Below are 25,226 nucleotides of genomic sequence, written 5' to 3'. Positions count from 1 at the left end.
TTATTGGCATGTATTTGGGCAAAATAGCTTCCAATAATTGCTTTAATTTCCTTTTCATTGGTGATGAATTTACCCTTTTCATTTTTGATATTGGTAATTTTATTTTCTTCTTTCTTTGTTTAAAATCAAATTGACCAATGGTTTATCTATTTTATTTTTTGCATAAAACTAGCTCCTAGTTTTATGTATTAGTTCAATAGTTTTCTTACTTTCAATTTTATTAATCTCTCCTTTGAATTTTCATAATTTCTAATTTGGTATTTAATTAGAGATTTTTAATTTGTTCTTTTTCTTGCTTTTTTAGTTTAGTTCCTTTATTACACATAATTTTTATTGCATCATGATCTAAAAAGGATGCATTTAATATTTCTACCTTTTCGTATTTTATCATGAGGTTTTTATGCCCTAATACATGGTCAATTTTTGTGTAGGTGCTATGTACCACTAAGTAAAAGGTACGTTCCCTTCTGTCCCCATTCAATTTTCTCCAGAGGTCTATGCTATCTAATTTTGCTAAAATTCTATTCACCTCCTTAACTTCTTTCTTATTTATTTTGTGGTTAAATTTACCTAGTTCTAAAAGGGAGAAGGTTGAAGTCCCCCACTAGTATAGTTTTGCTGTCTGTTTCTTCCTGTAACTTACTTAATTTCTCCTCTAAGAATTTGGAGGCTACACCACTTGGTGCATATATGTTTAGTATTCACATCACTTCATTGTCTATGGTACCTTATAGCAAGATATAGTTTCCTTCCTTATTTCTTTTAGTTAGGTTTATTTTTGCTTTTCTTTGTCTGAGATCAGGATTGCTATCCCTGCTTTTTTTACTTTAGCTGAAGCATAATATATTCTGCTTCAGCCTTTTACCTTTACTCTCTGTGTATCTCTCTGGTTCAAATGTATTTCATGTAAACAACATATTATAAGATTCTGGCTTTTAATCCAATCTGCTATCCACTTCTGTTTTATGTGAGAGTTCATCCCATCCACATTTACAGTTATGATTACTAACTGTGTATTTGCCTCCATCCTATTTTTCCCCATTTATACTTTTCTCTCTCCTTTCACCCTGTCTCTCCTCACCAGTATGTTGCTTCTGACCACCACTTCCCTCAATCTGCCCTGCCTTCTGTCAGCCATACCTTTTCTTTCCACTTTCCTCTCCTACTTCCCTATAAGGTAAGATACATTTTGATGCCCAACTGAGTGTATATGTTATTCCCTCTTTGAGCCAAATCTGATGATAGTAAGGTTCAAACAAAGCTCACCTCCTCTCTTCTTTCTCTCTACTGTAATAAGTCTTTTGTACCTCTTCAGGTGATGTAATTTACCCTATTTTATCTCCCCCTTTCCTCTTCTCCCAGTACAATCCTTTGTTTCACCCTTTAATTATTTATATCATTATATGTAATTTTTATAATATCACATCAAAGTCAACTTACACCCACACCCTCTGTCTATGTATATTCCTTCTAACAACCCAGTAGAGATAATAGTTTTCAAGTATCATCTTTCTGTGTAGGGATATAAACAGTTAAATTTTATTGAGTAATACATTTTTCTTCTTTCCTGTTTACCTTTTTATTCTACTTTTGAATCTTGTATTTGAAGATTGAATTATCTGTTTAGCTCTGGTCTTTTCATCAGAAGAGTTTGAAATTCCCCTATTTCATTGAATGTCCATTTTCCCCCCAAAAGATTATGCTCAGTTTTGCTGAATAGTTGATTCTTGGTTATAATCCAAGCTCTTTTACTTTTTGGAATATTGTATTTCAAGCCCTCTGATCCTTTAACATAGAGGCTACTAAGTCCTGTGTAATCCTAACTGTGACTCCTTAATATTTGAATTGTTTCTTTCTGGCTGCTTACAGTATTTTCTCCTTGACATGATAATTCTGAAATTTGGCTACAATATTCCTCGGAGTTTCCATTTTGGGATCTCTTTCAGGAGATGATCAGTGGATTATTTCAATGACTATTTTACCCTCTGGGTGTCGGATATCTAGGATAGCAGTTTACCTCAATAATTTTTTGAAAGATGCTGTCTAGGCTATTTTTTGGATCATGGCTTTCAGGTAGTCCAATAATTCTTAAATTATCTCTCCTGGATCTATTTTCCATGTCAGTTGTTTTTCCAATGTAGTATTTTACATTTTCTTCCATTTTTTCTTATTCTTTTGATTTTGTTGGACTTATTTTTGATGTCTCATAAAGTCATTAGCTTCCATTTGTCCAATCCTAATTTTTATGGAATTATTTTCTTCAATTAGCTTCTGTATCTCCTTTTCCATTTGGTCAATTCTACTTTTAAAGGAGTTGTTACTATGGTGGATTATTTTTTCCCATTTGGCCAATTCTATTTCTTAAAGAGTTGTTTTCTTAAGTCAATTTTTGTATTTCCTTTTCCAAGTTGTTGACTCTTTTTTCATAATTCTCCTGCATAACTCATTTCTTTTCCTAATGTTTCTTCTACCTCTCTTGATTTTTAAAATCTTTTTTGAGCTCTTACAAGATTATTTTTAGACTTGAAGCTAATTGATATTCTCCTTTGAGGCTTCACATGCAGGCATTTTGACATTGTTGTCCTCTCCTGAGTTTGCATTTTGATCTTCCCTGTTGCCATAGTAACTTTCTATGGTCAAGGCTCTTTTTTGTTTTTTGTTCATTTTTTGAAGTTCAGTTTTGTGCCTGGGGCACAGGGGGCATTGTCTCAAGCTTTTTGTGCTGGGGACCAGGGTCCTGGTCACTGGCTTTCCCCACCAGGGCTTTGGGTGCTTGTAGCTTGCCCATGCACTGGGGTGGCCTGACCTAGTCTGTTGTTGCCAGGGCTGGCAGTTTGCCTTCTGTATTTGGGCTGAAAACTTCACAACTGGCCTACTGAGTCATTAGCCTGCTGAGCAAGGCCCAAGGGGCCTTGGTTGCCGATCTGGGCTGTGGCTAAGAGCCTCCTGCTATCTTGCCCAGACACTGTCTGTGCTGGGTTGCACTCCCCTTTTACTCAAGTGAGACAGACCTTTCCTGAAGTCCTTCTAAGTCATCTTAAGTTGGAAAACTGTTTCACTCTGTCTTTTTGTGCATTCTGTCACTTCAGAATCTGTTTAGAGGCTTGATTTAATGTTATTCTGAGAGAAACTGGGGAGAGTTCAGGCAACTTCCTGGCTTCTCTCCACTATCTTGGCTCCACTCACTCCTTCTATGGAATTTCAAATCCTTAGAGTAGTAACACTAGACCTGATGCTTCTATGGGTCTTTGGCACAAAAGAGAATTCATCAAGATTTATTTCCATTTCAAGGGGAATTCAAACCATGGGGTGGCACTATGAGTCTGGAAGACTTTAGGACTCTTAATAAGAGGGTGTTGATTATATTAATTGTTTATAAGCTTCTGTATCAGTTTTTATATTTTCTGTGGGATATAATAAGATCTGTCCCCAACAAATCACACACACACACACACACACACACACACACATATGTATATTTATCTTGAGCCCTTTCTACTCATATCTGGGGAGACTTAGACATAAACTATATTATATTCTGTATTTGGAGGTTTCTGAGAGGGAACTCTGTGTGAGGGCATAATGAACCAAAGAGAAAATTATTTGAGTAGTTCCCCACACTGGACCTAGTTTCTATAAGCTCTGAATGCTGGGCCACAGACTAATCTTAAAAATTTATCCTTTATTTTAATATTTAAAATTTTTTATTAATATCACAACATTTCTGGATATATCTGCCCTCCTCCTCAATCTGAGCCCTCCCTTAGGAAAAAAAAATTTTGCCAGTAAACAAATGGAATGAGTCTAACAATGTATGCAGCAATGTCTGCCCCTTACTCTCTTATCTAGAAAGCAAAAGGAGAGAGGTGCATTTATATATTACTAAACACTTGTAAGTTTTAGGTCATAAACAATGGAATGTGGGTACTGGAAGAGTCTTCAGATATAATTCCATCCAGTCCCTTTTACATATGAGAAACTTAATTAGAAATGTGGAGGATTCATGAAAATGCAGGGCAAGTTGTATCAGTTCACAATCATCTGTGTAAATCTAAAAACCAGTGTACTCCCAGACTAGTTCCTTGCTTACTCATCCAATCTGCTTGGTGCCATATATCTTTTGTTTCCTAAATGGGCAGATTCCTAAATGGACTACTCTTCAGGTAGAGTATTCTACAAGCCACCAATGGCACTTCTTGGCAAGGAATCATTGCTACCAATACTGGGTCCCCAAAGTAAAGTTTCAAAATGGATCCACCTTGTTTTTTTGTTCTCCAAACACTTCCTTTTTTGGTTGTGCAAAGAATCAAGAAATACATCCCACACTTAACCAATAATCCTTTTTACTATGTCCATAAGAAGTGATTCCTCTAGCAATGGAGAAGCAGCAGAAGTTTTAGGTTTTTTTTGCCTCCTAGTAGAGTAGAAAAAATAACTTCTCATGAGCAATGGTAGCAGCTGCTGTACCTCTATTTTCTTGGCCATTCCACTGCAGTGGATTCTTTACTGACTCTGTTAATCCAAAATTGACTGAGGTGGCAGGGTGTTTTTCATGGAAAGAGCAGGGAGGGCTAGGAGGACTTGAGTTATAGTCCTAGTTTCATCCATTGATTCATTCACTGTGAGACTTTGGACAAGTTACATGACCTCTTCAGTCTTTAGCTTCCCAATTCATAAAATAGTGTTGAGAATTAATCGAATAGTCAAGTAATTTCTTGAGTACCTCCTGTGTATAAACAATGGGTTAGACACTCCAGGGATTATAAAGAAGGTATAGTCTCTGTCCCCAAGGAACTTATAATGATATAGCATAAATAGCACTAAACAAGATGAAGGATTATCATTTAGCATGATTAATGGAAACCAGCAAGAAGGAACTATCCACCTCAGTTGTAACATAGCAATCAATGAAATACAAGGAAAATGGACTAACAAAGGTGAATGACTAAATTAACATGTAAGATTAGGTTTAGACCTGTACTAACAGATTATTCATTATTTGCCACTTTATAGCTGCAATTTTATTTCAACTGAATCTAAATTTTGCCAGAGATTAATTGATAATATCATTTGTATACAATATCTTTAGAATACTTCAGTGGCAGCAAACTGGAGGAATAGAGTCACAAGGGCTGAATAGATCTAACCAGGACCCAGATGAGTGTGAATAATGAGTCCCATGAAAGGGTTGAATTATTTTAATTCATATTGCATAGTTCCATTAAGCTAGGATCAATTTCCATAGTTTTTGAGGGATTACAATATTCAGACACTAAATAAAAATAGTTTTATATATAAAAAATGACAAGTGTTGTATTTTGTTCACCTCTCCAGACAGCAAGACTGCAGAAATTAAGGCAAGAAGCTCAAATGAAGAAAAGGCCATAGTTGAGATCAAGAAGGAGCAAATTTCAGACAAAGAACAGCCATGTTCATACATTCCCATGACAGACATGTTGTCAATGTCATTACACAAAGGACAGATAGCTCTACAATGTAATAATGGCTGTCATGCAGGGGTATAGTTGAATAACTTTCTTATAAAGAATCTTTATTTAAAAATAAAGTCCTGTTAAAAAGAACAAAAACAAAAACAAAACACCACACTACCACAGAGTTGAGGAAAGGAAAAAGAGAAAGCAAACAGTCCCTGACCTTGGCCCAAGACCAACTGGTATGCACCTGGTAGAAAGGATGGGAGGAAATCTATGCTGACAGATTCTCTTGTCTTTTCCTGCAACTTTGACTAGGTGGTGAGTGTTAAGATATGACCATCTTACTACAAAAGCTGGTCAGGAAATAATTGATGTGAAAACTTGGCATTAAAAAAAGAAGCAGCCGGTTTTATGGTAGCAAGAGGGGCCTGGGAGATGCAAAGGTGTCAAAGGGCAGAGGAATCCCAAGTCACAGAATTTTTAGTAAACTATCATGCCCTATGGGGATAATGAGGGCAGAGGTATATTTAAAGACTAAGCATCCTCCCCCATCTACCCTCCTTAAGCATTGTCCCTGATGCCTTATGGAAATCTAACAATTAAGTTCTTACATTTCACAAATAACCATACAAGGATGACATCCAGGAAATATACTTTTACCTGGAGCCATAATGATGCTGCAGACCCTGATAGTAACACCCCCTAATGCTATTACACACAAGTCAATCTAGCATTATTATTATAAAACAGACACAAAGGACTCTATAGTCTGCAGAAGTAACTGTTCCGGGTAATCTGGTGCTGTATTTAGGGGATGTCTGAGGGGTTCTTTAATCTCTAGAGGCTATGTGTTCAGATAAACAATTATCTACCAACACTATGGACTACAGATACTACAAACAAAAGGCAAAGGAGGGCAATGGAGAGGATAACCTAATCTAGAGAAATTATAAATATCATATTTTATGTAATTATAGCTTTGAATAGTACAAATTCAAATATATAGGAATACTTCATAGGATTCATTATTTACACGAATTGAGACCTTGCTGATTCAGATCTCACAGCTTGAGATTTTCTTCTCCCAAATTTGTAAGGAGATCATAAAATCATAGTTCTAAAAGGAATATTAGAAGCCCAACCCCCTAATTTGAAAAGATATTTTATTTTTTCCTCAATTACATGTTAAAACAATTTTTAACATTTAAAAAAAGTTTTGAGTTCCAAATTCTAAGCCCCCTTCCTTCCCTCCTCCTTCTAAACCATGAGATAAAGGTTATACATATGCAATCATGTAAAACATTTCCATATTAGTCATTTTATACAATGACTTGAATAAAAGAAAAAGAATGAAAGAAAGATAGTGAAAAATAGTATGCTTCAGTCTGTATTCAATAATTATCAGTTCTTTTCCTGGAGGTGGATAGTATTCTTTATCATTAGTCCTTTGAGATTATTTGGGATTATTGTATTTCTGAGAATAGTTAAGTTATTCACAGTTCTTCACCGTACAATATTGCTGTTACTATGTACAATGTTCTCCTGGTTCTGTTCATGCTACTTTGCATCAGTTCACTTAAGTCTTTCCAGGTTTTTCTGAAATCATTCTGCTTGTCATTTCTTATAGCACAATAATATTCTATCCCAATCATATACCACAGCTTGTTTAGTCATTCCCTAATTGATAGGTATCCTTTTGATTTCCAATTCTTAGCCACCACAAAAAGAGCGGCTATAAATATTTTTGTGCAAACAGGTCCTCCTCTCCTTTTTTGGATGTTTTTGGGATATAGACCTAGAAGTGCCAACCCCTCAATTTTAAATATGAGAAAACTGAGGTTAAAATATATTAAGTGCCTTGCCCAGTGTTTCATAGGACTCCAGAGTTGGATAGAATTTTAAAGAACCAAAGATTAGAGTTATTAAATGGTTTGACTAAGGTCATGTAATGACTGAGTGGAGGAGCTGGGACTAGAGAGGGGCCTTTATTTTGCTTTTGGTTTAATAGTCTTGACTACTTCTGTTTGGTCAACAATGGAGAAATTTTAAATATTAACTCTTTAGGAGGAGAAAAACAGGTCCAACATTTTTAAAGAGTTTTTATTTGACTGCCCCAATTGAAAACTGCCTAAAGAGATAAATAACTTATCATAGCTAAATAACTGAGATTGTTATAGTGCCTTTTAGGTTAGTAAAACACTTAATGTTGGTTTTATTTAAGACACCCAATGACTCTGAGAGGTAGGTATTACAAACATTATTGTTACCATTTTTAAAGATGATAAGACAATTTCAGAGTGATTAAGTAACTTGCGCATAATCTCACAGCTTATAAGTGTTAGAAGTGGGATTTGAATCCAAGTCTTTCTGATTCTAGGTTCAATGTGCTCTCCATTGTACCACACTGTCTATCTAAATTATAGAAGGATGCAAACCTTAAGTAATTTAAATTGTGAGATACTGCAAATACTTGTTACAGCTATATGAAAGAAGATGCTATGATTAATTGAAACAAAAGAAGACTGTAGTCAAATGACTAAACTATAAGCAGAACAAAGATCATAGGGATTGCATCCTATTGACCTTTGCATCTTTATCCCTGCTTTGTATAGTGTTTTGTATATGGTACTTTGACAAATCTACCTTTTCATTTATGTGGCTACTCCTTTTACTGGTACCAATCACAACCTCTTCATACATTTTCAACCTGTATGATTTTTGTCTGTCATCCCATAAGTTTTCTTTAAATTTGTAAGAATGAGATGATAGTTTGAGTAAAGTAACAGAATGCAAGGTAAATCCACAAAAGCCAATAGCATTTCTAAGTAGCAATAACAAAATTCCAGGAGGAAATAATACAAAGGGAAGTCTCATTTAAAAACAACAGCAACTACTACTACATAATGCTGTGATTAATGAAAACCCCTGAGAGATAGAGTTTCTGGGTAATTAACAATCAATTTATTAATTAGGCTAGCCTGTAATCAATAAATTGATGGTCAATGGTTTCTCTCAGTAACCAAAGATGCAAAGGAAGACTCTGAATCACCTTAAATCCCTTCTGAAAGGGAACTTTCCTGACAAATGAAGCTCAACAAAATGAAGTTCTTATTGATGAACATTTAATGAGAAGGTAGACTGAAAGTCTTCAGGAGGGAGATTCAGCAGCCTGAAGGCCTCTGGGCAGGGGAAGCCATTTCTATCCAGAACTCTCTAGCCAGTTTTCTCCTTCATGAGCTGGGTGGCACTAAACTCTAATGGAGGGGATCAAGGACAAGGGTTTCTTCCTCCAGACAAAGGCTCCACCAGACAGGATTTTGTTTATACTCTGAACAGAAATTAGGTTTCCTTATTGGCTGGGGTCTGTCCAACCTAATTAACGGCATGTGCCTTGGGGGCTAGGAGTAATTCAGTCATGCCCAGTCATGACTGACCTTTGCAGGAATTGAGCCTTAATAGAAATAAAAGTGAAAGGGTGGATCAGAATAATAATTAATTATTAATATAATAGTATAATATTAAGTTCTCTCAATGCATAAAGATATTTGGGAGTCAATCAACCAAGGCACACTCAAGACCTGTATAGCTACTACTGCAAAACATTTGTTAAAGAAATAAGGAGTGATAAATGTCTGAAGGAATATCCATGGCTCATGGTTGGGCCATGCGAATATAAAAAACAGGATGATATCAAAACTAATTTATAGATTTAGTCCTAACCCAAACAACCAAGGGAATACTTTATAGAGTTATAGGAGATAGTAACAGAATTCATTGGGTAGAATAAAAGACTTAGAATTTCCAGGGAAATAATGAAAAATAAAAGGAAGAATAATACTTGAAAGCTTGAAATTCTACTATGAAGCAATAATCATCAAAGTTATTTAGTGTTGATAAAAATAATAAGTCACTGAAACAGAACAGATAAGGATCAGAATGTCAGATTCTGAATATTGGATTCTACAACTCAGTGTCCATTAAGCCTGAAAACATAAATTGGTTGGGAATGAATTTCTTATTTGGCAAGAACTCTTTGGTAAAATGCAAAGCAACTTTGAAGACATTAGTTTTGGAACAATATATGGTCATTAATTTAGAACCAGAAGGGAATTCGAGGCTTTCTAGTCTAATCCCTTCATTTTATAGATGAGGAACTAAGGAGACCTAAAAATATTAAAGGATAGCTTTCCAGATAGTGAACAGGGATAGGATATGTTTGGAATTGTAAGTGAAATCAAAGTAAAATGGGTTACTCAAGATCATACAGGGATTAAGTGGCAAAGCCAGGATCTGAACCCAGGTCCTTTGAGAACAAATACAGCTTTTTTTCTTTTTAACATACCAGCTCTAGGATATTTTAGATCATATATCACAATAAATTGAAAATGATTGCACAACCTTAAAATTAAAGGTTGAATCATAAAAACAAACAAACAAAAAACATTTTAAAAGGACCAGATCAGGTAACTCACAAGCCAGGGAAAGTACTCTTAACCAAGCATGGGTTAAGAAAGGGGAAGAAAAAGGAATAAGCATTTTTCTACTGTCTATTATGTGCCAGGAACTATGCTAAACACTTTTTACGAGTATTTCATTTGAGCCTTACAACAACTCTGAAAGGTAGATACAATTATTATGCCCATTTAATCATTGAGGAAACTGGGACAGAGGTTAAGTGACTTGTCCCAAGATGATAGAGTGGATATGTAAGGCTGGATTTGAACTCAGACCTTTCTAACTATAGACTCTGATCTATTCACCCCACCATGAGTTGCCTCTATTGCTGCAGGTAATCATAAGATATAAAATAGATAATTTCAATTACAAGAAATTAAAAAGGTTTTGCACTAATGAAATTAATACAACTAGAATAAGAAGAGAAATTGTTGATTGGGGGGAAATCTTTGCATCAAATATCTCTGATAAGGTTCTAATATCCAATATAAATATGGTAACCTAACACAAGTACATATGACTAGGTAGGTGACATCAAATAAAAAAGGTACTAATAAAATCATTTTGAAAATTTGGTAGAGAATTTACCCAAGATGCATGTAGGTGCTTAATAAAAGTTGATTGAATTGAATTGAAAGGCTCCTGATCTAGGCCAGCATTATCATTCCAACCAGAAAGCAATTGGTAAGATATTACAATTTTTTAGAAAATGACCAACTTCTTCTCCATCTCTTACCCTCAAGCCAAAGCACAAGTTTTCCTATTCTATTAGAAATAGGAATCCTAATCCTATTCCTGTTCTAGTCTGTAAGGCCAAGTTTTAAGAATATCTAGAGAAGAGAAAGAAGTTAATAGATGCGTGATGAATCAGACTTAGCTCTAGAGAAGAAGAAAAGGGATATGCAGAAAAGTAACAAATTATTGGAGAGCCTAGAAGAGCAAAATTTAAATTGTAGTTTATACTCATAAAAGGAAGTTGGTGTGGTTGTCGAAATATAGTTGATATTAAAATATCAAGATTTGTACTAAATTTTAAGTAAGCTTTCAATATTAAATTAAATTATTATTGATTTATTATATATCCATTAATAAATGATATTTAATAATAAAACACTAAATGAATAATTATATGTTATAACTTATTAAAATTAAATAAAATTAATTTCCAATATTAAATTTCAATATTTCTAATTGGGCCTATAAAACAAGCAGATCTAGAAAAAATCAATCATTAAGAATGTATTGCAGAATTCATTTTTTAAAAGAAAATTCACCCTTTTTTGTAATTTTGAAAGTAATTTTCATTACTTTCTACTGCATGTTCTCCCTGAATGATTTTTTTAAACTTTATTAATCTTCCCTGAAGGACTCAATTTTGAACATTTTTTAATTAATTAAAAGAACTTTATCAAACATAAACTAACAAGCTGCCCTTTGAGGTTTAATATACTAAATAGTTTCTTCAGTTGATAGAGACCCAAATTCTAATAACATACACTTCATTGTAACTATATAAGAGTGCTGGACCTGGAGTCAGGAAGACTCATCTTTCTGAGTTCAAACCTGGTCTCAAATTATTGACTGTGTGACCTTGGGCAAGTAACTTAACCCTGTTTACCTCAGTTTCCTTATCTGTAAATTGAGCTGGAGAAGGACATGGCAAACCACTCTGGTATCTTTGCCAAAAACAAAACAAAACAAAACAAAGAAAAAACAAATGGGGTCGCAAAGAGTCAGACACAACTGAAAAATGACTGATAAAGAACAAAAACAATGAGCATCAACTGGAAGGAGAAAATTTGGTTTAACAGTTTGCTCCATATCGTGTTCTTTATTTGACTAATTTTTTTTTGTTGAAATCTTATTTGCTGAAAAACAAGATCATCTTGTAAAATTTATAAAGCTATTAACTTTTTATTGTATGAGCTAAAACGAAAGAGGATTCTTCAGTGTTTCAGTGGGTCTGTGACCTGATCCATTTAGGTATTCTTTTCACTTACATATTCCATTTGTGCCTTCTCATCCTGGGTGATTCTAGTCCATATTCTTCCATAGGTCTTCCACAGAGGATCCACCCTGAGTGCTAGTAGCCTTCTAGGTCCTTTTATAATTTGTGGATGTCAGGGGATCATTCTGGTTGTCCATCTCTTACCTTTTATTCTCTTTTTCATTTTTTTCAATTACATGTAACCAAAAATTTTAAACATTCACTTTTTAAAATTTTGAGTTCCAAAATCTCTCCCTCCCTTCTTTCCCCCCTCCTTGAGAAGGCAAGCAATTTGATAGAAATTATATATGTGCAGTCATGCAAAACATTTTCCTATTATCCAGGTTGCAAAAGAAAATGCAGACCAAAACAAACTAAGAATGATAAAGAAAGTAAAAAATAAATATGCTTTAATCTGCATTCAGACTCCACATCCAGACTCCATCAGTTATTTCTCTAGAGGTGGATAACATTTTTCATCATAAGTCCTTCAGAAATGTTGTATTGCTGAGAATAGCTAAATCATTCACAACTGGTCATCATACAATATTGCTATTACTATGTACAGTTTTCTTTTGTTCTGCTCATTTCTCTTTGCATCAGTTCACATGAGTCTTCCCAGGTTTTTCTGAAATTATCCTGCTCATCATTTCTTATGCTACAATAGTATTACTCCTTGCTCTTGCTACATGACTCATCTCTTTTTCAGAATGTACATTTCCTCAGTAATAGCACTATTATATACTTCTTGGTCATAGTTAATCATTGGAAATGCTCTTATGCCTACAGAGATGGCTGGTGGCATAGTAGATAGACTGCTGGGCCTGGAGTCAGGAGTACCTGAAATAAAAGTTGTCTTTAGATAATTACTTGCTGGGTGACTATGAGCAAATCATTTAGCTTCTTTTTGCTTCAGTTTTCTTGACTGTACAATGGGCATAATCTACCTAGTACTTGCCAAAGAGTAGGTGTTATAGAAATACTTACGCCCCTCTCCTTCCCCTTCATACTCTCTGTCCCCCTGAGCTACTCACAATTTAGAATCTTCAAAGATTGTAGTGTCTTGAGGAGATCATTTGTGTTTTTAAACAAAACAATGGGGAGCAACTTGGGATCTTTAAAAAAATTAATTTCAGAAACATTGTCCACCTCACTCTTCTCTAAGTCTGGGCACAATTCATGTACATCCACAGTACTTGACATTTAATTCAAAGGAACCGCCATCCAATGCATTCTGTAGGCTGGACAAGATTAGGTTAAAGAAAATGTACAATCTCTTAAAAAATAACTATAAAGAGACCTCTTTACTCATACTCACATTCTGCCAAAGTGCTTACCTAATGTCTAATATATGACTCCTATCTAGCATTTACCATAAGTAGGGTCTAAATACCTAGCCTCAATCAGCTATTTCCATAATCAAAAATAGTTGGCATTCTAGCTTTGATAATTCCACTGAATTGTTCTACTAGAATGGGGTAATGTGCCAATATCCCCATTACAAAGAAAGATCTATTATTTTCCTCACACACATAGATGTACATATGCACAATACATACACCTATATCTGTAGGTAGATATAAGAACTATGTACATACAAACACACACTATATATCTATATGTATCTTTATATATAGTCTTAGCATCTCTTAAAATTTTTAAAGAGGGGGGCAGTTAGGTGGCACAGTGGATAGAGCACTGGTCCTGAAGTCAGGAGGACCTGAGTTCAAATCTGGGCTCAGACCAAACACTTGACACTTATTAGCTTTATGACCCTGGGCAAGTCACTTAACTCCAATTGCCTAAAAAAAATTTTTTTTAAAGAGGAAATCTGACTTTATTAGATATACTGACAACAAACTTTAAGGTTGTTTTAGTTGGAAAAATGCAAAATGGACTTTTGTTTCTATATCATCATAGTGTCATCACAAGAAAAGCAACTACATAATCCAAAAACTTCTTTAAAGGAGATAATGAGTACATTAACAGGCAAAACATTACTCTTTGCTCTGTTGCACTCCCTTAGTTTCTTTTTTAAAAATTATTTAGTTTTAACTTTCTTTTAAACAAATTTTTGAATTACAAATTCTCTCTTTCTCCTGCCCCTCCCCCATTGAGAAGGCAAACAATGTATCAATTATACATGCAAAACATATTTCTGTATTAGCCATGTTGTAAAAAAAAACAATGAAAAGAAACATAGAAAGTGAAAAAAGTATGCTTTAATCTGTACTCAGAGTTCATCAGTTCTCACTCTGGAGATGGATAGCATTTTTCAACTTGGGTCCTTTGGGATTGTCTTAGATCATTGCATTGATCAGAGTAGGTAAATCTTTCACAGTTGAATATCATTTAATATTGCTGTTACTATGTACAATGTTCCCTTGGTTCAGCTCACTTCACTTTACATCAGTTCACTTTACATCATGTCTTCCTAGGTTTTTCTGAAACTATCCCCCTTGTCATTTCTTGTAATACAATAGTATTCCATCACAATTATATATCACAACTTGTTCAATTATTTACCAATTGATGGATGTCCTCTCAATTTCCTATTACTTGCCACCACAAAAGAGCTGCTACAAGTATTTTTATACAAATATGTCCTTTTCTATTTTCTTTGATCTTTTTGGGATACAAACCTTATTGCTGGATCAAAGGGTATGAAGTTTTATAGCCTTCTGGGTATAGTTCCAAATTGTTCTCTAGAATGGATGGACCAGTTCACAACTCCACCAACAGTACGTTAATGTACCTATTTTTCCACATCCCCTTCAGCATTTTTCATTTTCTTTTTCTGTCATATTAGCTAATCTGCTAGGTGTGAGGTGGTGTCTCAGAGTTGTTTTAATATGCATTTCTCTAATCAGTAGTGATTTAGAGTATGTTATCATATGACTATAGGTAGCTTTCATTTCTTTTTCTGAAAACTGTCAGTTCATATCCTTTGACCATTTATCAATCAGGGTACGGCTCTTATTGTTATAAATTTGGCTCAGTTGCAGGCAAAAATTCTTTGTGATATTATAGTGGAATTTTAGAAATTTGATGTTATACTTGGTTAAATGGCTTGCCTAAAGTCCCACAAGGAATAATAATAATTTATATTTATAGAGTGTTTTAAAGCTTATGAAAATGCTCATATACATTATCTCATTTGGACCTTACAACAGCCCTGTGAGGTAAGTGCTGTAGGTACTACAGGTATGATCATTCCTGTTTTACAGATGAGGCTCTGAGAGGTTAAGTGACTTCAACAAAGCCATTCAGGAGGTATCAGAGGCAAGGTTTGAGCCCAGGTCTTGTTGACCCCAACGTTCATCACCCTATCTGATATGCCATGATGCCTTTCATGTTGTGTAGTCACTTCTCTTATAAAACCTTGCTTTTACTTGCATGTGATTTTGTGAAGAATTATCTTGCAAATTGTTATTTTCCATCTCTTAACCTGCAATTTGTCTTAGTTTCTTCTGAATTATTTTAATTCATCTGTCTAGCCAGTTTTAAATTAGGAATGGATAATAGCGTATGAAATTTTTTTGCACTTAACTCTTCTTAAAATTATATTTTCTTCTTGCTGTAAACAATTCAAACCAAATATTGAAGCAGATACTTTCAAGTCATTAATTTTCTCCTGAGGATGTTTCTTTTTTTTTTCCCCCTAATTTGAAAAAAAAAAATCAAGGTATAATTGAGTTGTAAGTTATTGAACAATTGTGTCTGAGCATGCCCAGATGGGATTAGTTAATTTTAATTTTAGGAAACTAACCACAAACCAAGATAAATGAGTGCAAGAATAATGACAACAGAACACATTGTAGTTTGCATAAATGAGTTCAATCTGAATATTATCAATCTTACACTATGTAGTTTAATATAGTATAATTAATAAAGCATAAATGATGGTAAAATAAGTGGATTTACTTTTTTGGTCATTAATCTTTGCCAGTCAGATTGAATGAGTCAATGGCTTCCTTAGATATTGAAGTATACTATTGACTGGAAAGTGTCTTTCCTTATTTTTCCAATTTTTCATGCAAGCTGATAAAATGGGAAGGTCTTCTTCTTCTTCTTAAATATACATTTGAATATATATGAATATATATGTGAATATATATATATATATTTCAGTTTTGATTGACCATAGTAGATACACCAAAACTAGAGGCATTGATTTTATCTCATCCTTTTATAGTATTTTTCTTTCTCATTGAGACCATAGATGATTGGGACATGCTATTTTTTGTACTTTTTTTTGTTTGTCTTTCTAAATATTGCCCAGCTTTAAAGTCAACAAATAACGAGAGAAATAAAATGCAGGAAAGAAAAGCCACTTGAAAATGGCTATTTTTGACCCCACCAAGTGTATAATTTCTTGGGTAAATGTACCCTCTTTGATTTTTAAGGCAGCCTAGACTGAAATAGTTTCTTACTTCAACAGGTTACAGAAAATGAATACAATTGGGTCAGGGTCAACTTAGTGTTCAAAGTCCTCCTGATTAACTTCTACTGAAAAATAAATTGCATAGCTCCATGACATGTAAAAGTTCCATTGATGAAACAGGGTACGTGATGACCTAGAAACCTTTAGAATTTGTGAGATGGAAGGAAGCATGACAATGCAAACTCTCTACCTCTATGGTCAGTTCTCAGTGGATCAAAAATAACCATTATGTGAAGTTCTATACTGCCTACCCAGTCTCTTTTCAATTGGTCAGAAATCCCTTGGATGACTGATTTTCCTCTTTAGTTTAGCTTTGTGGATCACAGAACTTCTGTTGGCCTAGATTAGTTTCTGCACCTTGACTCATTTCCCATTAAGTTCCTGAAATGGACAATTAGTGATAAAGTAAGATACTGATACTCAAGTTTCACTCCACAGTCACTTGGTTTTTCAGGTTTAATAAGTTTTTGATTTTTGTGTTTGTTATCCTGTTACCTAAATGATCGTACCTTTTACTAGGGAAAAGAATGGATGGAATTGTATAGATGGATTGCATCCATCATTATATATATCGTCAATTATTCATTAAGGAAAGTCTTTTTTTGTTTGCTATATTCAATTACCTCTTGGGCAGCTAGGTGGCACAGTAGATAGAGTGTCTGGCCTGAAGTCGGGGAGACCCATCTTCCTGAATTCAAATCTAGCCTTAGATACTTGCTAGCCTTGTGACCTTGGGCAAGTTATTTAACATTGTTAGCCTCAGCTCCTCACCTGTAAAATGAGTTGGAGAAGGAAATGACAAAGTATTCCAATATCTTTGCCAAGAAAACCCTAAATGAGGTCACAAAGAGTTGGATATGATTGAAATGACTGAACAACAACATTCTATTATGGCAATGCAAATTTGACAAGGAGTAGAAATCCCTCTTTCTCTGACTGCTTCTTTTTATTGATCCTTTTCTTTGTTTCTTAATTTTTTCCTTGAAGGTAGAGAAGAATCACACTTAATATTTATTATTCTTCAAGTTTCTCTCTCTAGTATTCTTACCTCTCACTATGTACTATATACTGCCTATATATGAATAGTATATACTGCCTATATACTATTAGCAGTCTCTTAAGGTCCACATACTTCCACTGTACTCTGACTCTGAGTACATGGGTAACCACAGGTAAGTCACAACTTCTGCTAGAATGGAGGTATTAGTAATTTTGTACCTTCTTCACAGGGTTATCTTTGGAGGAAAATGCTTTGTAAATGCATGGAAATTCAATTCAAACCAGTCAGTGACTATTTGTGCAAAACTATATTTGAGATAATGATTACATATAAACAAAAAAGGAAAACATATTCCCTGTCTTCAAGAAGCTTACATTCTACTAATAGCTTAAATAGAGCATTCAAATAGATAAATATATTCAATTTAATTTGAAAGGAGGGACAGAGCATTACCAGTTATAAATGTGAGTTATTTTTACCAACAACCTTGCTGATATTTAAGGTATGACTAGAGTGCCTCTGTTTCTATAAAATTCCAAATTTCATTTTATATGGATTTATAGCATATGGGCTAGACCAATAGTATATAATCAAAGGGAAATAAAGAATTTGATTGAGTCTTATGACAATATGAGAAATTTAATTACAACATAGACTTGCTAATTTTCTTGAGTTTGTATACATTTGCTCTATTTTGTTAGCTGAAGGTGTAATGTGATGAGTTTTGGAAGACTTTGCACAAACACTGGGTCCTGGGAGAAGTTTCAAAATAAGGTGAGAAAATAACTTTCTAGGTTACTTGAACCTGGGACAGAATGAAAGAATAAGATGTGAAATTGATAATATTCATTTTTTTTCACTTTCAAAAACAGAGTATTTCTGAGAAACAAGAAATGAGAGAAAAAAACATTAAATGAAAATAATTTAGATCTATATTGACTGGCTAGATTTACTGTGTGTGCAGTGCCCATTTAACATGAAAAAAAAGATGATGAAAATGAGGTTTGTTGGCATTGCTGCCCTTAGTATAAACAGCTTGTGCTGACATCCTTATAAATAACATCACCAAGAATGTATAACTTGCATCATTAGGAAGGTTTAGGTCAGAGTAAATGTATGGTAATATACTGTGCCAATTTTCAATGTATAGCTATAATTTTTTCCTTCAGTGTCTATAATAGTTTTCAAAACTAATATTTCTTGTAGAAATGAAACTTCCTACGGTTTGGAATGGGCTTGTCATCTCTCTCACTGTTTTTGTCAATACCCTTAATGTGATGTTCTTGGAACAAAATTCAGACCTTATGGGACAAATTCAGCGTCTAGTGTAAAGATTCAGTGGAGCCCAAGAGAGAGGATATTATAATATTTCAGCAGCCTGCCTCTCGCGAAGGACTGCTCTGGGATTCACAGTGAGAGCCAAAACTTAGGAGAAGGCTCACAATGTGCTGCTTAGTGTCACCTCTCAGGACACATGCTACTTTTCTGTTTGCCTTTAAATTTCAAATGTTAATAATGATGCTTTCCTCAGAGGATTCTCCATGTTACAGTAATGTTTCTTTAAGTGATGGTTTATCCCATAGATTCTCTGAGTCTAAGAAACTTTGGTTTACTATATCTACATTGCTTGACACTACAATAGTAAAGCAACTTTATGGAGGCAGTTAAGTGGCATAGTGCATTGGAATGTTGGGCCTGGAATCAGAAAGACCTCAGTTCAAATCTGACCTCAGACATTTACCATCTATGTGATCTTGGGTAAATCACTTGACTTTTGTTTGCCTCAATTTCCTCATCTATGAAATAGGGTTAATAATAGTACCTACGTCCCAGAGTTGTTGTGAGGATCAAATGAAATAGTATTTGTGAAGTGCCTATAGCACAGTGTCTGGCACATAGTAGGCACAATGTAAATGTGAGCTGTATTATTATTGTTATTATTATTCACATTCAATCCATTAAATCTTACCTCTTTGGATGTAAGTAATCCCATTGATTTACTGAGCATGTAACTTCATTTAAAATTCTAAAAAAAAGGTAAGAGCATGATTGGCAATTGTCTGGGAAAGAAGCCTTCCTCTATCACATATTAGTGATGTGCCCTTGGTTGAGTCACCTTATCTCTCTGGGCTTATTTTATCATCTTTAAAATGATGAGTCCTATCACCTTCAAAGCCTTCAAATATGAATAGGCTTTTTCCCCTCAAGCTAGACAGCCAAATGACACATTTTGTCCCCACTTCTTTAAAGTTGTCTTCTCTCAGTTACTATTTTAATTTTCATCGTTAATCCATCTTGCCCTTTCTGATACGTCCACCATATAGTTAGATGTCTAGAATAAATGCTTAGAATGCCTTGCATTTGTAGTTGTCCATAGTTTGAGTGAGCAACATGGTGGAGTAGATTAAGTGATGGACTGAGCATCAGGAATACTTGAGTCTGACTGCTGACCCTAGATTTATGACCAAGAGCGAGTTACTTACCTTCACTAAATCTAAATCTGTAAAGGCAATTGATTAGGTTGAATGTCCTTTAAGGTCCATTCTTGCCCTTAATCAACAATAAGACATTCTGGATGATCCTAAAAAATGCTTCAGTAATTTTATATAGTTTTTAGATATTGGGGATTAAAAAAAAGAAACTGAATGTAGAAAATTATATAGAATCATTTATTCTTCATAATTTTATCAAAAGATAGTAAGCATCCCTAAACTTTTTAGTACGCTCATCAAGCTTTTCTTTTACAAAGTCAGGCAAGCCATGTCTATGCAAGTTAATGGGCAGTGGGAATATCAGAAAGGGCAAGATAGATTAATGATGAAGACTAAAATGGTAATTAAGAGGAGATAACTTTAAGAAGTGGGAACAAGATGTTTCATTTGACTCTTAAGCTTGAGTGGCAAAGGCCTAAATATATTTGGTGGATGCAATTTCTTTCCCAGTCAATTTCCAATTAATCATCCTTTTGCCCTTTCTTAGAATTCTAGATGAAATTACGTGCTCATTAGATCAATTATATCACAGGAAAGCTACACTTGACTTGATAAACCATGTGGATCCATATCTTTCACTGCTTACATATAAAACAGGATGGTGTTAGTCCCAAGCAACTTAGATGGTAAAAGCCTACTCCAAGTTTTCTACAGTTTTCTACAGAACACCAAAGTTCACTAAAATTCAATGATGTCTAGGTCCAGAGGCCAACTTTGTCCAAGTTTCTGTTATCATGATCAAAGGGTTTGTTTGCAAAGGTTTGAACAGGAAAATATCCACCATTGAAATTCTTATTCATTAGCTCAACAGCCATTTTGGAAGTTGAACGGTTATTGAATAGGGTTGGGCTCTTATAGGAACCTATTAAATAAATAAGTAACTGTGAGTGTACTGATAGGGTATCTCTCAGTGAATTCTATTCTGAGGAGGAGTGAAGAGGGTCCAGTCAGCAAAGCCGTTGCCATGTAACTTGGGGTATATAAGACGTCTGCAAAGGTTTAACCTTCAGAGGATTTCTCACCCAAACTGCTCAGCTCAAAGATATGTATTTATCCATTCTTGGCACTTTCAGGTAATTATGGTGTTAAAGTTTGATAGGTGTTAAAGGTGATAGGACTCATCATTTTAAAGATGATAAAATAAGCCCAGAGAGATAAGGTGACTCAACCAAGGGCACATCACTAATATGTGATAGAGGAAGGACTTGAACTTGAATCTCCTGAATCAATTCAGTTCTATTGCTACTATATTACAATTCTGGTGTCTCATCCCAAGAAACACTGGGGTGACCTAGGAAGATAGATACCCAAAGAGAGAGAAGCACATAGGGATTTATTCTGGTGCCTAGGCACTTTTGACAAACTAATATAATGTAAAAGCTGGGTTCTGGATCAGAATTCCTCATCAGTTGCCTTAATTGCTAGGAGAAACCTTACATTTCAAAACCCTGATAGTCTATAACATAGAATTATAACTCTAGACTTGGAAAGGACCTCAGAATCAAAACTTCTATAAAATGAATAGATGAGGTAACTGAGGCTCAGGAAGTCTATGAAACATCCAAGATCACAGAGCTACTAAGCCTCAAAGGTCGGATTTGAACTCAGTTCTTTATTATACCATCGTTCTACTAGAGCATGCTGCATCTCTTATATCACTGTTCAGCTTAGGTAAATGAGTAAGAGCAAGCTTATTCATTTAAATAAAAATATGGCATGGAGGTTAGGAACTGGAGAAATTTGTCCTTGGGTTGATCCAAGGGATTGTGATTGTCTCAAAGAAAATGACTCAGAGTGAGGTTACTCTTAACTCCAATTAGTTCTTTTAATATATTGAGATTTTGAGGCAGGGAGAGAAATTTGTCTAAGAAACTTGCCTAAGAACTAGATATTTATCAGGGCAGGGGTCTATTTGTTTTTGAACAGCACTCAAATCTGACTAGCAATGCAGTTATCTTCCCAATATGGCAGAGAAAGAGAGAGAGAGAGAGAGAGAGAGAGAGAGAGAGAGAGAGAGACTGTGTAGGGGTACTTTCACAAATAATCATCAGGAATTGAGAGGGGCAGTGATAAAAATGTTTTTTGTTCTGACATTCCCACTTTCAAAAATAACACCTGTATGTGTGATGTGTGTTGTCTCAGTAGGGGTTGGAAAGGAGGGGAAGATTCTACACAATTTATTTCATACTTTTGCCATTTTACAGGGAAAACATTCATGCCACCCATACAAAATTTATCAAATGCTTACTATGAGCAAGGTACTTTGCTAGGCTAGGGACTGAGGGAGATACAAGGGCAAATAAGATACATTTCTGGGCTCAAGAAACTTGCAGCCAAGTAGGGAACACGGGGAATATACTGAAATAACTGTAGTATAAAATGGCTTATCATGAGGACAGAGTAGTAAGGAAAATAAGTGCACCAGTAGTCTTAGTAAAAAAAAAAAAGCAACAAGTCAATTGCTCAATGATTAATTTGATTTTTAATGTAGCCTAGGAATTTTTCTTTTCTGCTTTGAGGAAGAGGTGTGTGGAAGAAAATTACAATTTGCTATAGAATGGAAGATAATGAATAAGCATGCCTGTAGAAGATGTGTTAGATTGAAAAAGTTTGCAGCACCAGAAAGCATTTATAGTTATGGTTTCTATATATTTATAAAACTCATTTGATAATAAGATCTCTGAGATTTAGAAGTGGAGCATCTGATTGCAACATAAAGCTATTTGCAATGCATTTACATAGTGCTTTCTAGTTTTTCAAAGTACTTTCACATCTATTATCTCATTAGGTGTTCGTGGTTTTTTTTTGTTTGTTTGTTTGTTTGTTTTTTTTTCACTAAAAACCCATTCCTGGCTCAGATTAACTCACTGAAAGAGGTATTATCATGGAGACTTAGTGAAGCAGAAACAGCTACCTAAAGGGGCATATACACTACTCAGAGTAAGTTTCAGGGACCTTTGGCCTTGAATGAAATTCCTTCTGGAAGAAGTCAGATAAAGAAGACAAGTAAGAGGAGGATATGTAACCAATTCAGTTTCATGTTTCTCTTAACAAGCCTAATGAAGGGACGGGTGGGTATTGTATTGCTGCTGCTGAAGTCGGGATACAGAGGGAAAAAACAGACTAGGAGCAGAAGGGAGGAGCCAAGGAATGGAAAGAAAACTAGGAACCAGATGCTTCAGTGGTTGGTGAGCTCCAAGTTTGACCCACAGCATATTTCTTTTCATTTTGCTTCTCTGAAGCACAGTGAGAGGAATACCTATTCAACCACTTTTCTTCCTATTTCCTCTTCTAACCAATAGGAAAGAATAGGGAGAGAAAAAGAGTATAGACCTACTTTCCAATACATATTTTAGTCTGTTAGACCTTGTTTTAATCCTGTGTTTTTTATACTTTTTGAGTCTGCTATTAAAGTCTGTGGCCTTTAATTCTGATTTGTGTCTAAGCCTCTAAGTTTAAGAGTAAAAACAGAAAACTACCCCAAAAGGAGAAGAAATTTTCCCAGTCATATTTAGGTGAGAGTGAGCCAATTATAAAGTTCTGCCATTTTTTCATGGTAATTTTTATTTATTTTTTTGGTTTCAACATTTACTTCCACAAGATTTTGAGTACCAAATTTTCACCCCATCTTGCCCCTCCCCCACCTCAAGATGGCATGCATTCTGAATACCCCTTCCCCTAGTCTGCTTTCCCTTCTACCTGTCCTGCCCCCTTCTCTTATCCCCTTCCCCTTCAATTTTCCTGTAGGGCAGGATGGATTTCTGTACCCCATTTCCTGTATTTCTTATTTCCCAGTTGCATGTGAAAACATTTTTTTTAAACACGTGTTTTTAAAACTTTAGGTTCCAAATTTTCTCCCTTCCTCCCTCCCCACCCACCCTTATTGATAAGGCAAGCAACTAAATATAGGTTATATATGTACAGTTATGCAAAACACTTCCATAGTAGACATGCTGTGAAAAACTAACTCTATTTCCCTTAATTCTATCCCGCCCAAGTTCTGCCATTTTAGTAATATTAAAGAGCATATCCTATACTGCCTTTTTGGACCTGGAGAAATACTTTACGAAGAAATGGGCCTGTAAGTAGAGCTTCCTCTTTTAGTTTATACTGCTTATACCTAGTCTTTTTTGAAATAAGATGACCCACTATATCCTGAGGGTCCCTGATTCAATGAAGAACTCACTGCCTTATACATAGGGGTCCTTTTATTGTATTATTATTATTATAAATGGTATTATGTACTGTACATACTTGTATTTGTAATTCTTTTTTTAACTACCAAATATATGACCACCTGGTTTTCTTTGAAGGAGATTTTCTAGTCCATAACTTAGGGAAGGTAGGTAGCTCTGTGGATGGAGTGCTGGGACTGTAGTCAGGAAGATCTGAGTTCAAATCTGGCCTTAGACACTTACTAGCTATATGCCCCTGGGCAAGTCACTTAACCCTGTTTGCCTTAGTTTCCTCATCTGTAAAATGAGCTGGAGAAGGAAATGGCAAACCATTCCAGTATCTTTGCCAAGAAAACCCCAACTGAGGTCACAAAGAATAGGATACAACTGAAATGACCAAACAATAACAGTCCACAACCATCTTGCCCACAAAGATAACATGAGAGTTTGTCAAATATTTTGTTAAACTTCAATTATAGTATTGTCTTCATCTACTAGTCTAGCAATTAAAAAGGAATGAATAAGCCATGATGGCACTTAGTGATCATAGATTCCCCTTCTAAATGCTCAGAAATCATCCTTTAATAATATGCTATGGAATTTTGCCAGCAATCAAGTTTGAGCTCATCATCCTGTGGTTTGGTGACTCCACAGTATTTGGTTGCTCTAGTCTTGTAGCACCTCTCTCATACTGTATGATTATTAAAAGATCATTGACAATAATTCAGTAACTGTAATTGCTATTTCTTCCAGGTCCCTAATAATTGGTTTGTCTAGACTGGCAACTTGAATTCATTGAGAGTAAATGGATGTTCTCTTATGATCTTGAATATCTTGCTTTTCAATCTCCTCTTAACCTCTATTCACCACAATCTGAAGATTATATTCCTTTTTATAGAAATATTTCATTATTCCAGTACCTTAATGGATGTGTAATAGCATTGATTTGAACTCAATCTCCAATCACAATTCATCCATGCCATACCTATACTGTGTGATTCTTGACTGTATTCTTCCATAAGTTTACCATAATGATTCTGTCCAATATGTTAAGAGCCTTCTTATACTCTATTGACATGATGAAGATTCCAGTGGAGTGCTTGGGCTATCAACTGCTTATACCTCACTTTCACAATGTGACCAGCTCATCATTTTGATCATATATTTCTTTTATAACTTCACTTCTTCATCACTTCTTCTGTGCAATCCTTTCTTTGTAACTTTCTGCAACTTGCCCA

The sequence above is a fragment of the Vombatus ursinus genome, unplaced genomic scaffold, assembly GCF_900497805.2.
Source record: "Vombatus ursinus unplaced genomic scaffold, bare-nosed wombat genome assembly UNPS02015175.1, whole genome shotgun sequence".
NCBI lineage: Eukaryota > Metazoa > Chordata > Mammalia > Diprotodontia > Vombatidae > Vombatus > Vombatus ursinus.
The sequence above is the reverse complement of the archived record's forward strand: the minus strand, read 5'-3'. Positions refer to the sequence as shown.